Genomic DNA, 9,699 nt, shown 5'->3' with positions numbered 1-9,699 from the left:
GCCAGGTGATTTAATTCGAATTGAATAAAAGGCGCTGACTTTGGCTAGATGAGCTGTAAATGAAAGTTGGATTTTGGGAGAGGGGAGAAATATAGAGATACGAGGATTTTATTTTGTAAAGGGAAAGGTAGTGGAGAGGTAGCGGGTCGGGGCGGGGCGGGGCAGGGCAAGGTGAGGACCTTCAGCGGGCGGCGCGGGACTGTGTTGAGGAGAGGTGACAGTTTCGGTCAGGCGGACACGGCGGCAACTCGATGGAGGAGACCATAGATCTGGACTCGTTGCTCTACTTTGCTTCTAGTTTGTACCAGGGCTGGATCCGAGTATACGGTGAGTCCGGCTATCAAGACGGTTAGTCCCGCGCGGCGACGATCACTTCCATCGCCCTCAAAGTTTCAGGGAGCCAGCAGGTGCACCTGTCCCATTTTTGTTTTGGTGTTGTGACTGAACCAACTTTAAGCTGATCGGAATCAGTTCTGTTGCAATCATCGTTCCATCCAAGGCGACTCAATTATCGTACGTTCAAAACAAACGATTAATCACATTGGAACTGTGCACCCTTCTTTTCCCCCCTCTCCCAAGCAGCGATCTTGCTTGTGTATGCTGCGCTTGAAATTGAATTTATTTTTGGTCAAGGAATAACTTATTGCATTTTGTGAGATGATTGATTTTTCTTTCCGAGGGGTGGATGTGTTGGGCGCGAGATGAGGGCACGTGTTGGGCGTGTGCATGGCAGCTCAAGTGTGGAAGTGCGGGCAGTGAATGCCTGCGAGGGCTGCATACATCAAGGAAACGTGGACGGCATGTACAAGGTGTGTGTGCGAAACTGGATGCTAATGCTTCCAAACAGAGAAAGTCAATGCACTGGAGTTGGGTAGAAATGAACGGTCCCTGCATATTGCGAAGACATTGCATGAGAGAAGATAACAGGGATGCGAAGAAGGGAAAGTGTCTGGAGTTGAGCAGGGAGTAATCAGAGTAGACTTAGTGAAAATGCAATTGCGGATGCCTTATGAGGAGTGTGTGCTCCTGAGTGCATAAGCTGAAAAACGCTTATGTAAACATGAAGTTCAAGTGCGGTTATAGGCAATTTATTAACTTCCAGAAAGTATAGAGAGCATGATCTTCTACAGGTGATCCACCTCTGCCTTTCTGTGTCAGTTCCCATTGCTCCCAATTCTCTGCTTGTTGGTGCGGAAAGCATGGTGACACTTGCAGGCAACCCCCCCACCCCCCAGCACATCCTCTGACTGTGTTGGTGGCAAATAAAGCTGATCTGCATATGTGTTAATGGAGCCATTTGTGTGTTGGTGTACGTGTTTGATTCTGTGGTAGTCTGGGTACTGAAGTGCTGAGTTGACGTGAGCCATACAAGTGAGGGATTGCAAACATGTGGGGCATACGTCTGGGTACCTCTGGCACATTCATACTTACTTTGAAGCTTCCGCAATGTCAAAGTCCCAATGAATATCCAGCCGTTGCCTGATGGGTTGGGAATTCAGGGATTTGGACCTAGTGACAATGAAGAACTGGTAATGTATTTCCCATTTGGGATGGCTTGTAACTTTCAGGTGCCTGCATTGCTGATGTTCCCTTGCATCTGCTGCTTTTGTCTTGATATTAGAGCTGTGGAGTTTGGAGGTTTTGTTAGAGTAGCCTAGGAAAGTAGTATTTGTAAGGTAGCACCATTGCTATACAGAGTGCATGTTTAGGATGGTGAATGAGCTGCCAGTTTTATGTCTGCTCAGGATTTTGTTGAACTTGAATTTGAGCAACACTCATCCAGACTTGTGCCTTGTACATGGTGGAAAGCCTTTAGGGTGCCACATTGTGGGTTGCATTAATGTGGCTGGTTTAATTGAGTTAGAGACCATTGGGTGGGACATAGTGACAGTAATGTCATTTATTGTCAGGAGGATGATGGTTAGATTTTCTGTTGTAAATGTAGGAAAATAAGAGCACAAGGAAGCAACTCAGCTGCTCAACCTGCCCTGATGTTCAATATGGCTATGGGCTATATACCCAGGCCACCTCTCCTGTACTGTGTCAGCTCCCCATAGCCCTCAATTCTCTGATCTATCAAAGGATATCTGCTTCCTCTTTAAATATCTCCAATGGTCTAGCTAACCTTCTATGGTAGAGAATTTCAGAGATTTGCCACCCTCTGCAAGAAGTAGCGCCTGTACTTCTCAGTCAAATGATCACATCCTAATTTATAACTGCCTGTACAAATGTAACAGGCTTGAATATTTCTGATCTGGGGAAGGTTAGTGTCTGGCATACTTGTGGCAGATGTGTTACTTCCCAAAGGAGTGGATATTTTAATTGATGGAAGGGGTGCCAGAAAATGGGTTTTGTTATAGAAGATGCAGAATTGCTTGATTTACTCTGCTTAATCCTGCAGTACTCCAGAAATGCAATGTTGATGTTGAAAGACTAGAATGTATCACTTGCTGGAGAACATAAACTTCAGCCTGCTTCTTGGATGCACTATTAATATTAACTGGTCCAATTTAGTTTCTGCTTGGTAATGACTTCCAACATGTTGATGGCTAACGTTTTGACATTGAAAGTCTAACCAGCATTTGCTGGGAATGTCACAGGTGTTATTTGCTACATGTCAACCCATGTCTTATTGATTGCGCTATTTTGCACGTAGGCATAATCTACTTTGTTATCTACTTTGCCATGTTAGGAGTGGATACTCGGCATTTATCAATTCAATTTCGCGTAATGAAGGAATGTTTATTGAAGCTAGGACATTGTATTCCACTTTGCTAGAAATTACTTCAAGTAGAAACTTTCCTCCTTAATTTCCACTTATTTTTCTATGTTGTCATTCTTGGCCAGATGCTGTCAAAAATAATTAATTACTCTTGTCTTGTCTCAGAATTTTAGTTTACGTGTTTACACCAAACCTTGAGCTGAGTCACCTAATGGAAACCAAGCTGCGCACCAAAGGTTTCATTTGATAGCACTGCTGACAAACTTGGGATCACTTCACTGGGGAAAGAAAAGATCAGACTGGTAATATTTAACTGCATTGGACTTCTCCCGTTGCCTTGCTATCAACAAACCTGTTCCTTTTGTTAGAACATTGATTAACTGGACAGAATGTTCCTCCCAATGAATGAACAGCCAACTTGTAACAAGATACTGTAATCATTGATCTGCAAACCCTTGCAGATAGTACAATTGTAGATATTGTGAGAAGGTACACACGAGTGAGATAGATCAGGTGGTTGAGTGGTGTTGCAACAACCTTGCACTTGGTCAGTAAGACCAAGGAATTGATGGTGGACTTTAGGAAGGGGAAGTGGGGAGAACACACACCAGTTCTCATCAAGAGGTCTGTAGTGGAAAAGGTGAAAAGTTCCTGGTTGTTAACATCGCTGAAGATTTATCCTGGGCCTCACATATTGATGTAACTACAAAGTAGGCATGCCAGCAGGTATATTTCATTAAAAGTTTGAGGCAATTTGGTATTTCACCAAAGACACTTATGAATTTCTACCAATGTACTGTGGAGAGCATTCTAAGTGTCTGTCTGGTATGGAGGTGCCAATTGAGTGATAAGCATAATGAAAATGATGGCTGAGGGTAAGAGCAGTGAAGCCCAATTCAATTTTCTACAACTAGTTTAGAAGCTGTTTGTCATGTATTGTAATAAATCCAAGGTAATTCATGGAAGTTTTGTCCAACCAAATTTGTTGCAATCTTCATAATGAGTTATTAGGGTAGTTAGGAATACAACAACTTTTAGAGGGAATCCCCAGGTCTTGGGACCTTTAAGATTGATGGCATTGCCACCAGTGGGAGGGTGATTTTAAATCTTCAAGTTACTATAGGAAGAGAGCTGGCATCAGTGACTATTTATAGAGGTGGAGGAGAATATGGAAATAGGAAGGGGTAACACTGAATTTACAGAACTGTTCTTGCTTGGACTCAACACTGCTCTCTATAACTAGATCTTGAACTTCTTGATGGAAAGACTTCAGTCAGTCTGAGTTGGTAGTAACATCTCAAGCTTCATTGCGTTGACCACTGGTGCTCCCGAGGCTGTGTGCTCAGGCTTGCTGATGATGACTTACCAGATCCAGCTCAAATCGTGTCATCAAGTTTGGTGATGATATGACAGTGCTTGGCCTCGCCAGCAACAATGATGAGTCAGCATGAAGAGAGGCTTGACAAGTGGTTTGAGAACAACAACCTGAGTCTTAACATGGACAAGACAGATGATTGTGAACTTCAGGAGGCACAGGTTGACCACTCTTTTGCACATCGATAGTTCTGGTGAAGAACACAAAGTTCCTTGGTATACACATAATGGACGATCTAACTGAGACCCAAACACTACCTCACTAGATGAAAAGCTGCAGCAGTGTGTACACTTTCTGAGGAGACTAAAGTGTGCAAGGCTCCCCATTCTCCCCCCCATTCTAACAGCTTTCTAGAGAAGCATCAACAGAATGCCCTGTTTTACTGCATCTTTGTGTGGTATGGAAGTTGCAAGGCATCTGACCACAAGACCAATAGTAAAAACAGTCAAAGAGATCACCAATCGCTCACAACATGCTGGAGGAACTCAGCAGGTCGGGCAGCATCCGTGGAAACGATCAGTCAACGTTTCGGGCTGGAACCCTTTGTCAGGACTGAAGAGGGAAGGGGCAGAGGCCCTATAAAGAAGGTGAGGGGAGGGTGGGAAGGAGAAGGCTGGTAGGTTCCAGGTGAAAAACCAGTAAGAGGAAAGATAAAGGGGTGGGGGAGGGGAAGCAGGGAGGGGATAGGCAGGAAAGGTGAAGAATAGGGGAAAACACAATGGGTAGTAGAAGGAGGCGGAACCATGAGGGAGGAGATAGGCAGCTGGTAGAGGGGGCAGAGTGAAATAGGGATAGGGGAATGGAGGGGGAGGGAATTACTGGAAGTTGGAGAATTCTATGTTTATACCAAGGGGCTGGGGACTACCTAGACGGTATGTGAGGTGTTGCTTCTGCAACCTCGGTTTAGCTTCATCATGGCAGTAGAGAAGGGCATGTATGGACATATCCGAATGGGAATAGGAAGCAGAGTTGAAGTGGGTGGCTACCGGGAGATCCTGTCTGTTGTGGCGGATGGAGGTCTTCCCCCTATTTGTGACATTTACTGGGATTATTGTATATAAAGGGCATTGTTGAGGATCCCTACTAGCCATCCTACAATCACTCTGGCCCCCTATTGTCAGTATGGAGGTACAGAAGCATCAGGATTAGAACTAGAGGATTGGGTAACAGCATCTTCCCTCAGGCTGTGAGACTAATGAATACCCTGCCTCCCCCGAGGTCTCGTCAGTAGGTCATTGAGTTGCTTACTGTATTGTTTACCTGTACTGTGTACTATATGCACTTTGATATTTTATGTACTTATTTGTGGTAATATTTTGTTTTATGTGTTGTGGGTGCACCATGGTCCGGAGGAACATTTTTTTATTTGGCTTAATATATGTAATGGGTGGAGGAATGGAGATGTGCAAGGTCTGGACAATTTAAGCACTGGGCCAGACTGAAAAGGACAGGGTGTCAGGGACAGGGGCGAGGCATGGGCTGGTTCAAATCACTGCTTCTCGAGGCTTACTCGTCTCTGTGCTGAAGTTAAACTTGTTACTCCACAAGGTTTACTCATCTCTGCACCAAAGTATGTGTCTGGCCTCCAACTATCACAGTGTGGACTCACTTTTGTGAACTTCAGTTCTGAATGCCATTTGCTTACCTTTACTGTTTGCATGATTTTTCTTTTTTTTTATGCACTGGGTGTTTGACGGTCTTCTTTTGTTTTGATGGATCTAGTGGGTTTCTTTGTTTTTAGCTGCCTGCAAGAGGATAAATCTCAAGGTTATATTAAGTAAATATACTTTGATAATAAAGCAACACACAGAAAAGATGCTGGTGAATGCAGCAGGCCAGGCAGCATCTATAGGAAGAGGTACAGTCGGCGTTCTGGGCCAAGACCCTTCATCAGGAGGAAACCTCGACTGTACCTCTTCCTATAGATGCTGCCTGGCCTGCTGCGTTCACCAGCATTTTTTGTGCGTGTTGCTTGAATTTCTAGTATCTGCAGCTTTCCTTGTGTTTGCCTTGATAATAAATGTACTTTGACTCAACCAAAGGAGGCGTAAGGTTCTCCTTCTTTCCGCTAGCCTGCAGGTCGCCCTTGGGCAAGGTGTAGCACCTGCTTAGCCCCCCTATATCAGGGTCACAGGAAACCATGGGAGCAGGTGGTGGATGGTCTTATGAGCAGCTGGTGTATATCACAAGTCCTGATTATGCAACCAGACAGACAATCTGTGAAGAGTATTGATAATGGCTGGGCACACCCATCTTGTAAAGACACTGCTCAGAAGAAGGCAATGGCAAACCACTTCTGAAGAAAAAATTGTCAAGAACAATCGTAGCCGTGGAAAGCCTATGATCACCTACGTCATTGACATGGTACATTACAAACAATAAACTTGAACTTGATTTGAGAGCATTTTGCTGTTGAGTCAATGGCTAACAATGCAAATTGAACCATGTGATGAATGAATATGCTTAAGTAAAGGTCAGGGCAGGCAGTGGTGTTTTGAATGAACTCCAGTTCAGAAGATGGACTGGAAGAAGCTGGCAATAATGTGTTTGCTGGGGAAGAGAAATTCCCAAGTTGAAAGGGTATGAATAATTGCTTGGAGAGTCACCAATTTGGCCCATTCTAAGCACTGTGGTTATCCAGAAATACCCAGTTTTCTTTAAGCTTACAGCTATATCTGAGTAGGGATTAGATTCCTTTTTTATATAGATTTTTGTATTGATTTTCATCTACTTGTCAGTGTGGATTTTTATCCATACTACTTGATATGGTAACCATACCTCCACAGTGTTGTAATAAATGGCATCAAGCACAACTGAGAAGGAACAAAGTGGAGAGAGGAACTAGTCTGTTGTTCCTAGGAATAAATGCATGTAAATTAGACTCTTAATAATATTGTACATTTTGGGTGCTTGTAACCTAAGCATAGCCTGTGTTTCTACACTAAAGCAAAGACTGGGAAGAGGTGGAGATGTTTAATTGAATGATGAAGTCATTCTTAGCACTGGGTATACATAATGATATTAAAACAATGTGCAATATTTGCTTGTGTAGCTTGGCAAACTGGTTCAGCAATGGGTTGTGGTGCTTTAAGCAAATAACCTTACCTCATATTTGCAACAATATAGTGGAAACCTATTTAGTTCATGGAGTGCTCCTACATCTTATTTCCCTCTTACCCTGCAAATTGTTCCCTCTTACTCATGCACATCAACTCCTGTTTGATTCTTTCAGCCAATTAAATTACCAGCAAAGGTTCACGTAAGGAATCAAGAACAACCAGAAGGAATTCACTAGTTCACTGAAAGACGTGTAAACTCCTCACAGACATCAAAGTCAGGATAGAATCTGGCTCCCAGGAACTGTGGCTGGAAGTATGTCCACAGAATAGTTCATCCTCCCATTTTAGATGTCCAACACTGCATCTTGCAGTACTATGTAATGTGAAGAATTCTGCAGTTTTGTGTAATATGGAAAAACTAACTTTGGGATTTAACAGAAAAAAAAACCATATAATCTTAACAAAAATAGAATACCATTGCTTTATCTGAGTGGCTTTCTGGTGCAGTGGTTAAATTATAGTTATTACTTTGATGTTCTTGCTACATTTAAATTAACCTGCTGGAGCTGGGCAATAAATGCAGATGTTGATGATCACATCCAGGGAATGGAGATTTTACATTTAAGTGGAGTAATTATGGAATGTTTGAAATGTTCTTGAGTGATCATTTATAACGGTGTGCTCTGAAAAATTGTTGTTTAACATGGGGAATCTTTTTCTGTTCTAATGGATGTTAAACTCATTTGTATTGAAGAGTGTTATTCATATGATCTTGTCGGATAATGAAATGGAATTCTTCACAGTGCAGTGATGTTACCATTATTCTGAATGCAACTGAGAACAGTTGGTTGACTGCAGATCAACCATGCTGAAATTTTGACTTGTGATTAAATGTCTTCTGAAAATGTAACTCGTGTGGAAATGGGATACTTCGTGATTTAAAGAAAAATATGCATTTGATACCCATTTATAAAGCATAACAATCAACTGTGATCGTTAGAGACTGTGATATGAAGCCATAAGTAATAACAATATTAATCCCTAGGGCAGGGGTTCCCATCCTGGGGTCCACAGATCCCTTGCTTAATGGTACTGCTCCATGGAGTAAAAAAGGTTGGGAACACCTGCTTGGGTCAATGATGGGAGGTATATTTGGAATGTTCCTCAATCATTTTGATGGAGGATGGGATGGGGTATAATTTGCTGTCTGCTTCACAAAATAAATGTTGGCTATTTTATGCTGATTCTTGCAGGGTGCTGTAGCAACAAAGCTGTTGCATTACAGGAGCCAGCTGATGTAGGTGACACATTTTCAGCAGCAAGGAATGTTAGCCAAAATCCTCTATATCACATGCTAAAAAGAAAACAATACAATACAATATTCTTTCATTTTTGTTCTCTACAGCAGGAATTTTGTGGAAGACCAGGATTGCAGTTTTTTAAAGAATTACGGCCATTGCTAGAGGGTTCAAAGTGCAATTTTGGGTTCTGGAGTGACTATGACAGAAGCAGAATTGGGCCATTTAGCCTATTGAATTTGCTCTGCCATTTGGCTGGTTGTATTCCTGCTGTCAACCCATTCTCTTATCTTTTTCGCCATAATCTTTGACACTCTTACTAATCATAATATTGTATACCTAATGACTTATCCTCCACGACTGTCTGTGGCAATGAATTCCAGGCTTACTACTTTCTGGGTAAAGAAATTCCTCATCTAAAGTGAGATCCTTTTATTCTGAGGCTGTGCCCTCTGATCCTGAACTCTCCCACTACTGGGAACAATCTCCCATGCCCACCCTTCGCAGGCCTTTCAATATTTAGTAGATTTCAGTGAGATCTTCACTCCCACCATCACCTCCACCTTCTAATCTCCAGCAGATATATGCCCAGTGTCAAATGCTTCTCATTTGTTAATCTTTTCATCTCTAGGGTTTTTGTAAATCTCCAAACTCTTTCCAACACTAGCTCATCCTTGGGTATGGAACCAAAAGCTCAATACTCCAAAGGTGGTCTGATGAAAGCCTTAAAACATCAGCATTATACCCTCAAGCAACACACATCAAAGTTGCTGGTGAACCTTGAAACGTCGACTGTACCTCTTCCTAGAGATGCTGCCTGGCCTGCTGCGTTCACCAGCAACTTTGATGTGTGTTGCTTGAATTTCCAGCATCTGCAGAATTCCTCGTGTTAGCATTATACCCTTGCCTTTATATTCTAGCCCTCTCAAGATGAATGTGAACACTTCATTTTTATCTTTCTTACTGCCAACTGAACCTGCAAGTGAACCTTTAGGGTAGGGATTCCCTACCTGTTTTATGCCATGGACCAACATCTTTAAGCAAGATCCCAGGTTGGAACTCCTGCTTTAGGGAATCCTGCACTAGGACTTCCAAGTCCCTTTTCACCTCCAATTTAACAAAAATCTCTCAGTATTCATATTCTTCCCAATGCTGTACACCACCTGCTGCTTCTTTGTTCAGTCTCCCCACTTGTCCAAGTCTCTCTGCAGACTCATTGCTTCCACAACATTACCTACACCCTCC

At 42.7% G+C, this 9,699-nt stretch overlaps 1 protein-coding gene across 3 annotated transcripts in view; it reads left to right on the top strand.

The window, feature by feature from the left end:
* Window positions 1-265: 265 nt before the first annotated feature.
* The window catches only part of LOC140186135 (disabled homolog 2-interacting protein-like), a 606,748-nt gene continuing 597,314 nt past the window's right edge, over window positions 266-9,699 (top strand). For 2 of the 3 annotated variants that reach the window (XM_072240040.1, XM_072240038.1), the window contains exon 1: window positions 267-327. The gene's annotated coding sequence lies outside the window, so the exon portion shown is untranslated. Of the gene's footprint in view, window positions 328-9,699 lie in introns of all 3 variants that reach the window. The other variant, XM_072240039.1, reaches the window with a different exon arrangement.

Source organism: Mobula birostris, chromosome 22 (genome assembly GCF_030028105.1).
Source record: "Mobula birostris isolate sMobBir1 chromosome 22, sMobBir1.hap1, whole genome shotgun sequence".
NCBI lineage: Eukaryota > Metazoa > Chordata > Chondrichthyes > Myliobatiformes > Myliobatidae > Mobula > Mobula birostris.
This window is presented reverse-complemented; position numbering and strand designations above follow the sequence as displayed.